This window comes from Podarcis pityusensis (assembly GCF_964106645.2).
Source record: "Podarcis pityusensis genome assembly, chromosome: 7".
NCBI lineage: Eukaryota > Metazoa > Chordata > Lepidosauria > Squamata > Lacertidae > Podarcis > Podarcis pityusensis.
The window spans coordinates 73,724,472-73,741,888 of record NC_138031.1 but is presented as its reverse complement, the minus strand read 5'-3'; the positions used below and the strand labels follow the sequence as shown (position 1 = coordinate 73,741,888).

The 17,417-nt window shown below is 43.8% G+C and overlaps 1 long non-coding RNA gene across 3 annotated transcripts in view; it reads left to right on the top strand.

The window, feature by feature from the left end:
* Nucleotides 1-2,308: 2,308 nt before the first annotated feature.
* LOC308482100 overlaps nucleotides 2,309-17,417 on the top strand; it is a 28,482-nt gene continuing 13,373 nt past the window's right edge. For 2 of the 3 annotated variants that reach the window (XR_013989004.1, XR_013989005.1), the window contains exons 1-3: nucleotides 2,309-3,098; nucleotides 6,380-6,622; nucleotides 17,115-17,174. This is a non-coding gene — a long non-coding RNA (uncharacterized lncRNA). Of the gene's footprint in view, nucleotides 3,099-6,379; nucleotides 6,623-14,140; nucleotides 14,363-17,114; nucleotides 17,175-17,417 lie in introns of those variants that run through there. The other variant, XR_013989006.1, reaches the window with a different exon arrangement.

Here is a 17,417-nt window from a genome sequence, read left to right as displayed (position 1 = left end):
TATTTCTGGAAATAGATCACAGTCTCTTCAGAGTTGGCCACCCTGTCCAACCCCTTGAAATGCAGGAATAGGCAGCTGTCACATACGGGGATCAAACCTGCAACCTTGGCATTATCAGCAGCACACTCTAAGCAACTGAGCTATCCAGACTCATTAGATCAGTTTCCTTAAAAAAAAGTAATTCAGATATAGGGTAGGGTGGGTAATCCCTGGTTCAACTTTGGGTAAGGGTCCTTCATCAAGATCACAGGGCAGGGAGGCTGTCCACAGCTGTAATAAAAATCATTAGCATAGACTGCTGTTAATTGGGCAGTGGGATGGTCTATCTCTTACCAGCACAAAGTTCTCCTCGCGGAGTTTGAGGAAGGAAAAAGAATTTTGAGACTTCAGTCTCTCAAGCTTCCACACAACCCTTCCATAAAAATGTATGATGAAGGGTTAAAAAGGAAGAAATTTTAGATTTACTTTTCTGCAGGAGAAAAAAAAAGCTCCTGCTAGGATTTTTAAAAAATATATTATTAGAATTGTTGATTTCATCTCTTCATCATTTTTGCCTGCAACAGCTTTTACTAAAGATGAGTCATAATCCCTAGGAAACATTAGGGTAATGCAATAGATATTTGGAACGGCACTCGGCATGCGATAGAACTCAACAGTGCAAGAAGCAAATTAACGGAGACGATAAAAAGAAAAAGTTTAGCCAGAAATTTATTAGGATAAAATATAATGACAGGAGGGTTTTTTGTTTTCTTTTGGAACTGTAATTCTTTTCCTTTCCCTTAGTCTCTCACCCACCCACACCCTTCTTTCAATAATACTACATTATATTAAAGTTTGGTAACTGAAATGCACACGACTTTTCAGTATCAGTTATCATTCATAGAATTACCTGAGCTAATATAGAAATTAACATGTGTGCCATATATCTTGGCCCAAGTTTCTGAAACCTATGTGTCATCAAGGATTGCCTAGGTATCTAGCTGTGTGGGAAGTACGTCTGTAGTGTGCAGATTAGAGGCCCCTTTGCAGATGGCATGCTGAATATGGATAAGGTGATAACGATGAGGGGACACTGCTGAAGTCCAGTTTACACCTTCTTCACATGTTTAAATTATGCAAGGAGACGATCCAAATAGGGCTGATCAGTGGCGTAGCATGAGTTACTGGTGTTCCAGGGCAGGACAAGTGTTATGCCCTCTGGTGGATTGGGCAGCTGGGGTGAGGGCACACACCAGGGGACATGCACAGAGTCTACATGAAGGGTGAATGGAGCCTGCCTCCAATAGGCTCCTCGCTGGCTGCCTCCTGTCAGGATGCTGTCAGTGGCTCCTGGTTGGTTGTCCAGTGTCAGGGAACTGACATCGGAGCCAGAGGCGGAGGCTAGGCTCTCAAGCGATGCTGGAGAAGGGCCCAGCAGGGAGAGAGGCAGCTCACCAGCTGGGGAAGGAAATCAGCGTAACACCAGGGATAAAGGGGGGCAGATGGGGGAATCGGCAAGGGGGCTCCAGGACTCCTCGCCGGAGACCAGTGAGGAGAGCACGGGTCCTCCGCTACCCACACCCTCCCTGCACAGAAGACTTCTGCGCAGGGAGAGTAGGAGGAGACTTGGGGTCAAACAGCTTTTATGCTGGAAAAGGTTTAAGAAACGCCCACTGACGGATTCTGCTAGCGACTGAACAGCCACGAAGTGAAGGGCTGTCCAGGCAGAAAAGGTTTAACAAGGCAACCTAGCCAGGAGTGGCGGCAACTTACGCACGAGCAACCCCTATATTTATTACATCCAGGAAAGTAGAAAGTTTCTTACACTACTTTCTTATTTCAGACTTTCCATATAGAGGCTATAGAACCCAGCCTCTTGGATAATGGCATTGTCCAGAGTGAATCTCCACCCCCACCATCTCCCCCACTTCCTCATTCGTCATTATCATCATTTCCTCTATGGGTTGTCAGGAACATGGCCCCCCATGACCCAGCAGAAGGGTGAGCCTCTGAAAGTGAACAAGAGGCTGGCTTTCCTGAGGAGACATAAGGGTTAAACTTCAGAGCTAGCAGTTCACAGGCTGATGATTCTGATGAGGGCTGGTTTCCAAAACTGATACCCCGCAGCCCTCTCTTCACACTCCTAGTTCAGATGAAGAGGGAGGGTTGGAAAACGGCCAACAAGAGGATAGGCTGCCAACAGATTGGAGAGAGACTCTGTCCACTGACAGTGGAGAAGAGACAAGTCATACTCTCAGCCCTCGAACACAGCATTGGGAATGCCTTGAAGACGAGCGAAAGGGAAGAGGCAGACATACAAGGTTCTGGCATAGATCCTGTTGGAAGCGGAAATCAAATTCAGGTTAGCGCATCTATTGTTGCTGAGAGGAGTGTAAAGCTCCACTCAGGATGTTTGCTTGTGTAATAAAAACTATCTTGAACTGACGGGAGTCTGCTTACTGCTGGGAAGCTGGCTAGTCACCAGGAATCATTATATGGGTACCACTAAGTGCCCTCTGTCTTCGAGCTCTTTGCTCTCCTACTTTTAAGGCTCGCCGGATTTTGGGACATGGAGGGTCTGGAATGCTTTCTAGTGACAAGGTGCCTGCCAGCTGCTGCTCCAGCTCTGCTTGCTCCCCCTCTCCCATGATTTCCCAATTTCCCTCGTCATCTGCCTCTGAGCTGCTACCTCTCTAAGTCCCCTGTTGTAAATCTATGCTGTCTTCCTCTTCCTCCTCCCTGGAAGGGTCAGGTGGGGAGGTGGTCTCCACCCTTCTGCTCCTCCTCTGCCCAGTCCCTGACAATTTGTTTTCTTTAACAGTGGAAGCAGGTTTTCAGATTATACCCAGCTCTTATTCAGGCTTTGATTTTGAGACCAAAAATTAGACATCCAATAGTCTACAGAGAAACAACTGGGTAGTCAGGCTGATGGTTACTTGGCTGCAGAAGTTTACTGGCCATTGCTGTTGGCATGGAGATAGTCTAGGTTGAATGCAAACATGCCATTCTGATGTCATGTGTGATGTCACAAAGAGGATACGCTTTAAGTCTTGGTAAAGCCAGAAACAGTTAACAGTCAGACTGCATCTCAGCACTGTCAAGATGGATCTCCATAACAGGTGATGAATAGTTTTATTTGGGGACTATATTAACTTTTACTATTGGGGGAAAGTTTTAGATTGGTTTGCCAGTTTTTACCCCATCAAGTTGAGGCCAATAGATATACATTCACAACCCTGTACCCATCAAATAATCAACTATATGGGTGACTTTGTAACTGATTCATACAACCACATTTCCTTTCTCCACTCTGTAGCAGCTTTTTCTCTGTATTTGAAAAGATAAAGAAGGAGAATATAATGAACAAGGAATATGATCTGGATGAGTATGGTGAGGATCTAACCTTGACAAGTGAGGGGGCTAGGAAGATGGCTTTGCGGTCCAGCATTGAATATGATGGGTGCTGCTTCATATTATTGAATTCCTGTTCCACAAAGAAGTAGTCTTTGAACTCTTTACTCTCCTACTTTTAAGACTCGCCAGATTCTGGGACATGGAGAGTCTGGAATGCTTTCTAGTGACAATGTGTCAGCCAACTGCTGCTCCAGCCCTGCCTTCTTCTCCTCTTCCATTATTTCCCAATTTTCCCCTCATCTGCCTCTGATATGTGACCTGCAGCAAACCCCTGATGTAGCTCTATACTGTCTTCCTCTTCCTCCTCCCCAGAAGGGACAAGATGGGGCGGTGGTCTCCACCACTCCTCCTCCTCTGCCCACCCCTGACACCTCCATCCATCTGCCCACTAGACCAACCCAACCGCTGCCATGTATCAGCTGCCAGGCTCTGTGCCTGTTGTGGGGGCAGCTGGTTACATCTACTAAAAAATGTGTGCCCAGGGCCACAGCCCCCCTGCTGCCCCTTCCTATGCCTCTGGGGCTAATGAAGAATAACAAATTTGATCTGAAATGCAGGAGGCAAGGCAACTGTCCCCACTCTTCCCAAATGGTGGTCCCGGAGCTGCACTGAAAGCTGTTTAACAATCATATTTGAAACTTCCTATGGCGTTCACATGGGCCCCCCGGTCCTTCCACGGACTATTGACCCTGCACCACCACGGTTTATCTCTTCCACTGCCACCAACCAGGTTTCTCCGGTAACAAATTCAGACTCAGTCAGGTTGTAACGTATTAACAAAGATTCCAGTTTATTGTGAACACAAACAAGTTTTAAATACTTTGAAACACTGTAATCCGATTCACTCTGTCTCCCCTCTGTCTCTAACCCACTCTGACTCCTGTGCCTCCCACCCACAAGAAACCAACTGAATTAACTGCCAAAACCCCTGTGTTGAGCCTTAAACGCAGTTAGGCTCCGCCCCTGGGCTTTCTTATTGGTCAGCCTTTTAACCCTTTATCTCTCTCCCCCAGTACAACATCTCCATAATGAGTGGGCAAATACCATACTTCCATTTAAGGGGTCCCCTTTTAACAGCGAAGGAGCCACTGAAGTGTGACTCTTTCCTGGACTGCTTTGATTCCCAAAAGATTGTCTCATCCCCTGGATATCCAACTGATCACTGCACCCCACAAGAGAAGGCATCCTGCAGATCTCAACTTATCAGGAAGTCCATCCCATGCAATGTAAAGTGGGCCTTTAGTGTGGCAGCACCTACCCCTTGGAATGACCTCCTCTTATATATCTGATATACCCTATCTCTACTATCCTTTCAGCAACTGTTGAAAACATTCCTTTTTCAACAAACCTTCTAAATAGATATTGTTATCCCAGTTGTATCTTTTATGGATTTGAGATGTATTTTATATACATAATAGTTGTTGTTAATTGTTTTATATGTGACCAACTTTTTTTTTTTTTTAAGTGTTTTTCTATAAGGAACTTCCTTAACAGTTTTTATATATGCCATTGTTTCATATACACTTTTATTGTATTGTAAATCACTTTGGGATGCCTCACAGGTTGTGATTCATAAATTATATTAACAGTGCTTTTTTCTTTAAAAAATGTTTAGGAGTACTCTCATTTTGACTCAAGAAAATCACCATTTTATAGTTCAAATTGGGAAAATAAATACAGTAAATGGGCAAAAGTACAAAGAACATGCATTACCTCATATTACACAGCTGACGGCCCACAGTAACTACCACATTGGCATGAGGTTGTGTACACTAACATCTTCCCGATTCCTCTACTTGCTGTTGGTGTCCGTCGTCAGATGTCATCCTTTCAAAAACCATGAATTTAGTAATTTTTCTACTCATATTGAAATACTGCCCCTCAATGAGGCCAAACCTTCATCAGAGGTAGGGCAAAACAGGGCTTACCAAAGATCTGCAGGATCATATGCAGGGATAGGTGACTCTGTCAATTTCAGTTTCTCATTTTCCAGGCTTAAATTCAGTTTTCCACATTTCTATCTATCTATCTATCTCTATCTATATTGGAAAATTCATCAGCATTTTAGCATGAATGTCTCTTAATAGATAACAACAACAACAACAACCCCTTCATCTGGCTGGGTTTCCCCGGGATTTTATATGTTGTTTTGACTAACATACACATTTTTGCAAGCCATTTCCCTTAATACAGTGGTGTCCAAACTTTTTTCAAAGAGGGTCAGATTTGATGAAGTGAAGGGCTATGAGGACCGACCAAAGGGCCGACCAAAGTTGTTGACCTAGTTGAACTTGTTGAGCTTTTTTATGATTTTTACCCCAATGTTGTTGAGCTTTTTTTAGGATTGAAGTTGTGGAAATAAACTGCCACAGGGCCAGATGAAACTGACCGGTGGACCAGTTTAGCCCCCGAAATGGACTTTGGACATCCCTGCCTTAATATAATGCATTTTTGTGTATTATTTCCATGAATATATACTTTTTTTTTGCACATTTTGCCCTCATAAATGCATTTTTGTAGACATTGTAAGGTTGGAGATTTGCATTGCAAAATTTGGAGAACTACACATTTCAAAGGATGACTGTGTTTTGGTTCATGTATTTGATCCAGCCTTGAACTGCCGGCTCAACAACAGAGAAAGCCCATTTCATTCCTCTTCTCTAGCCACTGCAAGCTGCAGGGCTTCAGATATGGTGGTGGTCCTGGTGCTCCATTCTGCCCTGATATTCCCTGGCTAGAGATAAGATTGCCCCGTTGGCTATTTACATTTTTCCCCCACCCAAAGTCTTATGTGGTTTTATACTGGCTTTCAAGGCTTGCAGCAGGAATCAGGAAAGGACCTCTACAGGCCCTGTTCCTGCCATGTCTAACAGAGAAACAGTGAGAGGTAAATTGGAGTTGGAAGCTAGAGCTATTTATGAGAATGGTTTTGTTGTTGTTGTTAATGGAAGCCCTGATGGGCTGGCATGTTTTTCACGTTCCCTAGGGCGCTCTATCTACCGGGCAGTTTTTATGTGATTTGATAATCGGTTGACTGTGGCTGCCTGGCGAACTCCTTATGTTGATTTTTCATCATGTCCTTTTGTAAATGAAGCAACAGATGGAGGATGAAAAAAACCCCACATTAGCAGTATGGGGAGCATGAGATGGTTTCTCAGAGGACTACCTCAGCTGAAATAAGGAACGGCAGGACACTCAGAGGAAGAGACTGCTGCCTATGGCACTGGAGGTATGGTACAACAACCAACTGTTTTTTAGACAGCTCTAGTGGGCGAACCTCCCTCAAAGCAGGCTTCCTCAATCTCGGCCCTCCAGATGTTTTTGGCCTACAACTCCCATGATCCCTAGCTAGCAAGACCAGTGGTCAGGGATGATGGGAATTGTAGTCTCAAAACATCTGGAGGGCTGAGGTTGAGGAAGGCTGCTCAAAAGCATCTCTCCTTGCAAAGTGAACAGATCAAGTTCAGATCCTGGGTGAATGAGCTGTGCCAGGGGCACTGGCGGAGGAAGGGGGGGTGGCGGCGGTCCGCCCTGGGTGGCATCCCTGAAGGGGGTGACATCACCGCCCTACCCCCCTGGGATGCTCACTGTAGGTGACGCCCCCTGGGACGCTCACTGCTCGGCGCAGGTGGCGCCCCCTGGGGGACATCTCAGGAGGGCCTTATTCCCAGCCTTATTCCCAGCCACAAGTAGGGTTGTAATCAACTCCTGCTCACATCTGTTAACGGCATATGATTCAAGTGCCCCAATTTTCAATGGACAGTTCCAGAATTACGAAAGTCATCCCAGCATCTGATTTGATCTTGCCAGTGTTGCTGCTGCGGTTGAGCTCAGGAGGGAGGGTGAGCCTGAGCTTGTCTCGAGCAGAGACTGTGGCAGTGGCAGCTGTGAGTGAGCATCCTATTGCCTCTCCATTGCCTCCCTTGAGCAGCTCGTAGCAGCTTCCAGAGAATAGGCGACGAGGAGGAGAGGCTGCCACCGCCAGGGCCCAGCCCCACATGGTGCATAAGCTCTGAGGGGCAGTCAGAGGGCTGGGCTGCCCTGCATGGAAGGACAAGGTAGGCTTGCCATACATCAGGAAAATTCCTGACTTGTCCTGGTTTTCGGGTGTAAAAATGACGTGAGGGAGGGAATTGGCAAAATGTCAGGGGAAACCCGGATGTATGGCAACGCAGCGGAAGCAGCACCAAAAGTTTAAAATCACTATTTTTGTTGGAGGCGTCCCCAAAATGCTGAGCAATCTGGGTTTGTTCCCAAAAAAATAAGGCAACCCTAGGACGGGGGGAATAGAAGGGAGTGCAAGGGGTCTTGATCATTTACAAAATTCTTTGTGTGACCGTATCTAAACTTGTGCATTTCTAAAATTCATTTATTGGCGTGTGTTTTTCTTTTTGTAAATCTACCAAAGAATGAAATCAGGATTAAGGGGTTTTCTCAGGACCGGGGGGGGGGGCATGAGTTCTGTGTCCCATGGGTGTTGTGGTGGTGGCAGATAGGCATAGCTGTCAACTTTTCCCTTTTCTTGCGAGGAATCCTATTTGGAAAAGGGAATTTCCCTTAAAAAAGGAAAACGTTGACAGCTATACAGATAGGAAATGCTCTACATAGTGGGAGGGCAAAAAATGGTGTGTGTGAGAGGAGGGTCAGTTGGTCAGTGAGAAATGTCCCTTTTTTTATCTGAAGAAAACTGGAGGGCATGTAACAGCTATTGTTTCATGTTTTGTTAACCAAGTTGTGTTGCTATGTTTAATCCCAGCTATTGCCATGATTCTCTTTATTTCCTTCCCATTGCATTTCTTCTATTCTTACATTCTTCCTCTGGCTCTATATTCCCATGTGTGCCACCTATTCCTTGAATCAATAGGCCTCTTCCCACCCAAAGTATCTTATTTCATTGGACATGCAAAGGAGCCCTCATGAATCAAATTGGACATATTGAAATTCCATATAAACTCAAACATGATGCATCACAATGGAGTCATTTCACACCTTTGGCTACAGGTATCCCAGCACAGAAGGCTGATCACCGAAGAATTGATGCTTTTGAATTATGGTGCTGGAAGAGACACTTGAGAGTCCCATGGACTGCAAGAAGATCAAACCGATCCATTCTGAAGGAAATCAGCCCTGAGTGCTCACTGGAAGGACAGATCCTGAAGCTGAGGCTCCAATACTTTGGCCACCTCATGAGAAGAGAAGACTCACTGGAAAAGATCCTGATGTTGGGAAAGATGGAGGGTACAAGGAGAAGGGGACGACAGAGGATGAGATGGTTGGATAGTGTTCTCGAAGCTACCAGCATGAGTTTGACTAAACTGTGGGAGTCAGTGGAAGACAGAAGTGCCTGGCGTGCTCTGGTCCATGGGGTCACGAAGAGTCGGACACGACTAAACGACTAAACAACAATAACAATCCCAGCACAGGGCTGTAGCTCAGTGATACAGCATCTGCTTTGCATGCAGAAAATCCCAGGTTCAGTCCTCATCAAGGATGTTTCCTATTTGAAATCACAGAACGCTGCTGCTGCTCAGTGTAGGCAGAACTGAGAAGGATGAACCAATGGTCTGATTCACTATAAGGCATTGCCTATGCTCGTCTTCCTAAATACAGTGGAACCTTGGTTCTCAAACCTAATCCATTGTGGAAGTCTGTTTGACTCCTGAAGCCTTTCGAAAACCAAGGTGTGGCTTCCAATTGGCTGCTGGAGCTTCCTGCACTCAAGCAGAAGATGCGTCGGATGTTCAGCTTCCGAAAAATGTTTGAAATCTGGGACACTTACTTCCCAGTAAGTGTCCCAGTTTTCGGCATTAGGGAGTTTTTGGCATTAGGGAGCCAATTTGTTCATCAACTAAGCCGTTTGAGAACCAAGGTTTCACTGTAAAGTGATATACCTGCTTTTGTGAACCAGCCCTTAGTAAATCATGTGGTCACAATCATCTGCCCACCCTGTGGAATGCCCTCCCATCAGATGTCAAGGAAATAAACAACTATCTGACATCAGAAGGCAGCCCTGTATAGCGAAAATTTTAATGTCTGATGTTTTATTGTGTTTTTAATATTCTGTTGGCAGCTGCCTAGAGTGGCTGAGGCAACCCAGTCAGATTGGCAACATATAAAAATTATTATTATTATTATTATTATTATTATTATTATTATTATTCACAGGTTTCTGGAATTCTTGCTGTCTTTCAATGTGGAGGCTTATTTGACATTTAGGACAGTTGCCGAGTCACACACATCAGTTTCAGGAGAATTGCCCAAGGCTGCCGATCCTTTTTTTACCCAGAAGAATGAGGTGTAATCACCGAGACACATCACCGAAGCTGTCAACAAATGTTGGCATTCCTTCCTGGCTGCTGTTCATTGCTTATCAAATAATCACTTCTTGTAATAGGGGAGCAGAGTGTAAACATGCTCTTTGCTAATTTGCCAGTCCTTGAACATCTGATTCTAAGGCAGAATGAACAGGAAATACTCATGAGCTCCGTGACGGCCTAGTTTGGTTCCAATTAAAATTTTAATGAAACTCGAGCAGAACCCAACTGTGACTGGTGGCACAGCTTTTGATTCAGCTGTGCCCTTCTTATGTCACCTCATTTGGCGGGGTTTCTATGATCAGACATCGATACTGGGAGCTGATGAGATCGAGCCACATTAAAACTGAGGAGGGCTTGGAGCAAATTGCTCTACAGAGTTGCTCTTTCAGTTTTTTTTTGCTGTTGGCAGTTTGACAATCCAAATCACCTAGATCTCTGTTGCTTATTTTATTTTTTAATAATAATAATAATAATATATGGATATCCCAGGAGACTAAGAAGGGAGGAAAATGATTATACTGTACACCAGCCAGTGGAGGATGCTTGTGGCTATAAGAACAAGACTCCCCCACCCCTAAGAGAGGCTGTGGAAATAAATAACATTTCACAGGGATCCATGAGTGGATTAGCAAGTGAAAGGACTGTGAGATGAGTCCCATTGCTAGAAACCACTTATAGCCTGAGCATGTGCTATGACGTACCCTGGCCTTTAATTCTAAGTGCACAGAAGCTCCCATCCTGTGGCATCATTATTTAGCTGACTCTGATTGGCATCTTATCAGTGCACATGAATCCTCACGCATATTATTATTATTTATTGGATTTATATACCGCCCTATACCCGGGGGTCTCAGGGTGGTTCACAGAATCAAATCAAGATATAAAACCACAAAATATCTAATAAAAATAAAAACAACAACCCAATAGCCCCCCCTCACAAAAAATACATTTTAAAAGGGCATAGGATGTAAATCAGATCAACCAAAGGCCTGGTTAAAAAGGAATGTTTTTGCCTGGCACTTAAAGGTGTATAATGAAGGTGCCAGGCGAACTTTCCTGGGGAAAGCATTCCACAGATGGGGAGCCACTGCAAAAAAGGACTGTTCTTGTGTTGCTACCCTCTGAACCTCTCGAGGAGGAGGCACACAAAGAAGGGCCTCAGAAGATGATCTCAGGGTCTGGGTAGGCTGATATGGAAAGAGGTGGTCCTTGAGGTATTGCGGTCCTGAGCCGTTTAAGGCTTTATAGGTCAAAACCAGGACTTTAAATGGGGCCCAGAAACTATGCATTTTTATGGTAGGGGAGGTACAGCAGATGCAAAGGAACTGCAGGGGTTAAAAGGCAAGGAAAACTGAGTGTTCTCCATTTCAGTTATTATTATTATGAATTGATTTTCTATTATCAATTTTGGAAAATCATCTGGATAAACTGTTATTCAAATGAAATGTTAGTGTAGGTTAGCGTAGAGCGTACAAGAGTATTGATAACAGACTAAAATGGAGAAAATCTGATCCACAGAAACCATAGGGGATAAGGAAGTGAAACATTGCTGTTTTAGAGGGTAGGGAAGTCTTTGGCATTGCATCATTTTCTGACCTTGAGGACAGAGTTTACTGTGGACTTATAATGGGGAACCTCCTATTGTTTTCCCTACCTGTTTGCTCTAGTCTTCTAAGTTTCCCCAGGAGAAGCAAACAGATACATTTGAAGCAGAATTACATTGTGTCTCTGTGTGACTCCATTTGCTAGATGCTGAGAACAAGTAGGATCTTTGAGGCCAAGAGTCGACGTCCTAACCAGCCGTCCTCCATGGCTCTAATAAAAGTCAATTACTATCTCCGTGACCTTGGACAAGTCAACTCAACTTCATGGATCCTCCTGCTGCTCAGCTGTAAAATGAAGCGAGAGCTTAGAGGGAAACAGATGCTGTGTTTATGTGGCATTTTTCCAGGGTAAATAAATTATAGGATAAAATAATAATTAATTAATAGCTGGCAGTCAGTGCGTGGCAATTAGGCCGTCAGAGCCATTAGCACTGTACCTAAACAAAATTCATTTTCATTAGGGATGCTAATGCATTCAAGAAGCTGTTGACACCCCCATGCACATTCAGACTTGCCTTCACCATTGCCAGAAATTGACTTGCCTGAGGTTGGTAAGATTTGTTCAATTGCCTGCCCAAAATTCTCATCCATGCTTGTCTCTTCTGGGGATAGCATTCTTGGCATTGCTGTAATTGTGAGATGTTGTAATTATGTAATCATAGCACGGTGTGTACTGTTTCTCAACTGTAGTGGTTCTAGGGGTTGCTCGTGCGTAAGCCGGTGCAAACACCTGGCTGGGTTGCCTGAGTGAACCTTTTCTGTCCAGACAGCCACTCACCCATGGCTGTCTCAATTGCTGGCAGAATCCGTCAGTGGGCGTTTCTTAAACTTCTTCCAGCAAAGAAGCTCTTTGACGCCTAGTCTCCTCCTACTCTCTCTGCGCGAAAGCCTTCTGCGCAAGGAGGGCGTAGGCAGTGGAGGACCCCTACTCTCCCCGCTGGTCCCCGGCAAGGAGTCATGGGACCGCCTCGCCGCTTCCCCCATCTGCCCCCCTTCTCCACTGGTGCTACGCTGATTCTCTTCCCCAGAAGATGGGCTGCCTCTCCCAATCCCGGGACGCTCTCTGGAATCCCTCTGGATCTTGCTCTCTCCCTCCGGCACTGATGGCAGTTCCCTGACATCAACCAACAAGATTTATGTGCTATCACTGATGTTGTGTGCCATTATGCAACTTTGAGGCAGAGGGAGACAGCCACGTAAGGCAGAGCCGATCTTGTGTGTCATGAAAGAGCAGCACATGGTTAGATATTTAAAGGATGATGATGCTTGCCACCAACAATAATCCTTTTGGAGTTTTCTGTCTCAGGTGCCAAAGTAATTTGATCACTCTCCAATACTTTAGATGCTGGGGTGCTGTCAGCTCCTTTTGCTGCTCCAACTCAGCAAGCAAAAAGTCTGAGGTCTATCAAGCCAATGTTGGGCTATTCCATTGCACCTTTTGTTGCAGACATGGGATTGTTGCATGTCACATGTCTGTTTACTTTCCAGCACAGATTGCTGGGTCCCGTGAGGAGAACTTCCACTCTGTGTATTGCTTTTCTTTTGAGATTCCAAGAAGACAGCAAGGAGAGACGATATGTTTCTTTGTTCTGATTTATGTAAAATAAATCCATAGTTTTAGTATGTATCCACAGCCTCAGCCTCTTCTGTTGTGCAGTTTACACTGCTACATATAGTGTGCTCAAGTCAGCTAGCTTGAGTCTCTGATTTACATCGAAGCCAGAGGTCGATGAATCTCCGCAGCGTAAAGGCTGAGAGGGAGATGATCCAGCTGGGGGCTAGCCAGGTGGCCTTTTGACCCCCGGATGCTGACAGCCCTATGAGGAATGGTTGAAGGAGCTGGGTATGTTTAGCCTGGAGAAGAGGAGACTGAGAGGAGATAGGCTAGCCATCTTAATCATCTTAAGGGCTGTCACATGGAAGATAGAACAAGCTAGTTTTCTCCTGCTCTGGAAGGTAGGACTCGAACCAATGGCTTCAAGTTACAAGAAAGGAGATTCCGACTAAACATCAGGAAACACTTTCTGACAGTGAGAGCTGTTCGATAGTGGAATGGTCTCCCTTGGGAGGTTGTGGACTCTCCATCATTGGAGGTTTTCAAGCAGAGGTTTGATGGACATCTGCCTTGAATGCTTTAGTTGTTATTTATTTTGTGGTCTCCTGTGGCAAAGTTGCATAACTAGTGTGAGTTATGTTGTCATTCCTTTATTCTGCTCCATTAATTTCAATGCATAGGAAACACAATGCAAATGGACCAGGAAATGTAATCAATTATATATCATTTGCAGACTGAAAACAACAATGAATACCAGCTGCATCTGCTGGGTTGATTTCTATTCCAAACATTGAATGAATAAGTGAGCATCATTAACTGCCACTCCTGTTTCCATTTTTTGTCTGAATTCTCAAACATCCCTAATAGCATGTTACCTTATTCACTGTGTAGACACGTGTGATTATATTACACACTAATATAAGGAAGTATTATACCTTTACACATCCCCAAAGGAAACTATCTTGTGATGTTGGTAGCGAGTAAAAACTGAATGCTGCGTGGGAAAAGTGTTGTAATTGATGCACCAAAAAGCCTGAATAATAATTATAATAATATTTTTCACTAAAGGGGGCACTCTTGTTTCAAAAGTAGTTCTTGGCTCTGGCTTAAAAAAAATGATATTAAGAATAAAACATGGCAAATATTCCAAATATACAAATCAATATTCCCAAGCATGCTTGGTTACTGTTTGGAAGGTGTTAAGGTTTAATTTTATAGACAACCCTGACTTTATTTTCCTCCATCCTTGCTCTCAGTTTACCCCCCCATAGACCATGCAGTCCTTCTAGGAACGTGAGGCTGGCTGGAGCATAAATGCTAACTGTATCATGAGTCTCTACAATGGGAAATGTTACATGACCATTGAACACCAACGGAGAGCGATTGCGATTGATTGCCGTGATGTAAAGCCTGCCTCAATGGACTTAAACCATGTGATCCGACTAACTAGATTTACACCCCATTGTTTTGTCTGGGGAGTCTGCTGATACCAAGTATTTCTTTGCTTTGGCAGAGAGGCTGATTTCCATCAACCTTTTGAAAGAGGATGATGGATGTAAATGCATTTTTCGTAAGCTCCTGAAGTACAGCGATAATAAATCAGCAAAACATGCATTAAAAGAACTTTCCCCTGATTCTGAATCAATTTCTTGCTTCAAAACCTCTGTAATCTACCCTTATTTATGTTTGTTCTTTCATTAATGCTCCTATATTCCTTGCTCAGGGACGGTGTGATTGGGAGTTTCTTGAAACATAGGCATTCCCCAACTCTATCATGGTTTTTTTTTTAAAAAATGGTAATTATTTTAAATCAAATTATACACATTAATATATACCCATCAATAACAAAACTGCATTTCCAAGCATTGTTTCCATCCTGTACACCCAATTAATTGTAAATATTATTCCGTCTTCATAGAGCAAACAAACATAATAATCCTTATCAAATGAAAAGCAACTGGAGAATTAAACTTTGGTGCCTTTTCAGGAATACCTATTTCCACTGGTTATCTCAGGTTAATTGTAACATTATCTTAAATTGAGGGCAGGGACTGTCTTACCTCTGAACAACCTTTTTTTGTTTTTTGGCTGAAGAGTGAGATAAAAAGTTTAATAATAATAATAATAATAATAATAATAATAATAATATCATCTTTCCCATACAGTGCTCCTGCTCTACTATACAGTTAATACCTGTTTTCTAGAGATGACCTCAATAAGAAGAGTATCTCTGTATCCATTCCTTGAAGAAGCTTAAAGCAGCAAACAAAAGACATAGATAAAGATAAAATGAATCTAAGATCCATCCAGGGAGCTTCATGGTTGAGCAGGGAGCTAAGCACCCACTACTGTACTTCAAGCTCAACACTTTCACTGCTATGTCAACTTCCCTTGATCAAAAGTGGGAAAGAGAAGTTTCTCCAGTAGTGTTTGCGTAGCCAAGTCACTTGTAGAACTGGAACAATTGTTTTAATGAGGGATTTCAGCATTAATTCCATGCGGGCTCCTTTAGAAACTATCCCAGAGACTGCATCATTTTGTGCATTTATGTCACCCCTACGTTCTGTCTCTCTTGCATTTTGCAACTCAAAGTAGTGTTCGTGTGGTTCCTACGTAGATGGTCTCCCACCCAGACACTGACCAGGCCCAGACCTGCTACAAAAGCTGAACAGACTCTTCAATAAAACAGTGAACAGGGTGGCTATGTTTACAATTATGTAGATATTTTCATGTTGTAAGACACTTTGAATATGGTATACAATGAGGTGATGCTTCTGCTGCTGATGTTGATGATTATGATGTTGATGTTTCGCTTCAAGAAGTTGAGGGTTTCATGTCCATTCACACCATAGCCTGTATGGAGAAGCTCTTTCTTCACCAAATCATGTAGTTACCTGTCTATGAGCCTTCCTCCATCCACCTCCTTCCTTCCACTCCAGAAGAAGGATAGGGGAAAAGGTCGATTGGGTTGTGCTGGTGACTCTTGGGATGATTTGCAGTAGATCTGCAACGGTAATTGTTGAACAAAAGCCATAAAACAGCTACCCACTACCTCCCAAAGTTGGCTGCTAGTCCTGAAAACAAACTTCTGGGCTGAGCATGTGTTCAGAGGCATTCCAGACCCTCCAAGTGTCCCTATTTTCCAGGGACAGTCCCAGGTTTACAAAAGCCTTCCTGGCTTCTGATTTGATACTGGTATGTCCTGCTTTTCCTTGGGACATCCCCATTTTCACTGGAAAAACGTTGGAGGGTATGGCATCCTGATTCATCATTCTAAATATACAGAATATCTCCTCTGATGCCATTTTCCAACTGTCTCTCGTTGGTGAATCTTGACATCCCAGTGAAAACTAAGTTTCAATCTGCCCATTTAGAGCTCTAGAGTAAGGATGGATGGAGGAAAGGGAGGAAGGCCAATTCTGACCAGGCAACCGGGTGAATAACAGAGCTCCCCTTTTTCATCTACTGTATAGTGTTTTAGGGAATGCATCTTGCCAAGACATGAAGTTACCTGGAGTTTTATAGGCATTCTTCCTCACCCCTTAACCTTCCCGGAAACTGGGGAACCTAATGGAAAGTTTTGTTCGGTGGGTAGATGGGTTTGTGTGAATGCACAGGCCGCCATTTTGATCTGACCATTATTCGCGAGGAATGTTTTGCCCACTACCCAACCCTAACAAATATTCTGCTAAGAAGGCACCTCTCCCTGTTTCTCTCCCCCCCCGCCCCCTCCAGCTTTGCTTCCTATTTGTCAGTATCTTAAATGTCTGCTGTTTCAATTAAAAGTATTCCTTTCGATGCCACAGATCGATGCTTTTTGGCTGCCGCAGCTCACTTGCATTAACGATAAGGGAAATATGGCTTAAGTGGTCATCGGACAAAAGCTTGCTAGAATCACAGGGCTCAAGTGTAGGATTAGTTCCCTCAAAGCAGCTTAATTGTTTGTCTGTAATTGTAAAATGCACTTGGACAAAAACATTGCATCCACTTTTGCACTTGTCAGCTGCTAATTCTAATGGAGCTGTTTAAAAAACACTCAAGAGTTTCAAAGGGTGCAATCAGCCAATGCAACCGCCGCCTCCCCGCTTTGTTTCAGCGGGGCTTTTGTAAGGGCAAAGCTTAGCCGAATGTGCTTCAAACAGCATATGTCAGCAGTTGGCTGCAGTTCTGTAGAATCTTACACTTATAAATATATGTTCCTGGTGGATAAGGTTGTGTACTCAGCTTGGCCTCTTGTAACAGCAGAAATAATCCATTGTTGCTTGTTTGGGTGCCGGGAGACCTCTTGCCAAACTGAGAAGACAGGTGAGTCAGTTGCAATTATGCTTGTAGGGATGTTGTCTATCTAAACTTTGTATGTTAACCTGGATGAAGACTTGACGTTTTCATCCCCCAAAAAGTTTTTGATTTGAGTTTCCATTGAAATGAGGCTGTATTTTAATATTTTAATGTTGTATTTTAATCTTGTTTTTAAGTTATATTTCAATCAATTTGTTTTATAATGGGTGTTAGCCGCCCTGAGACCGGTCTTGGCTGGGGAGGGTGGGA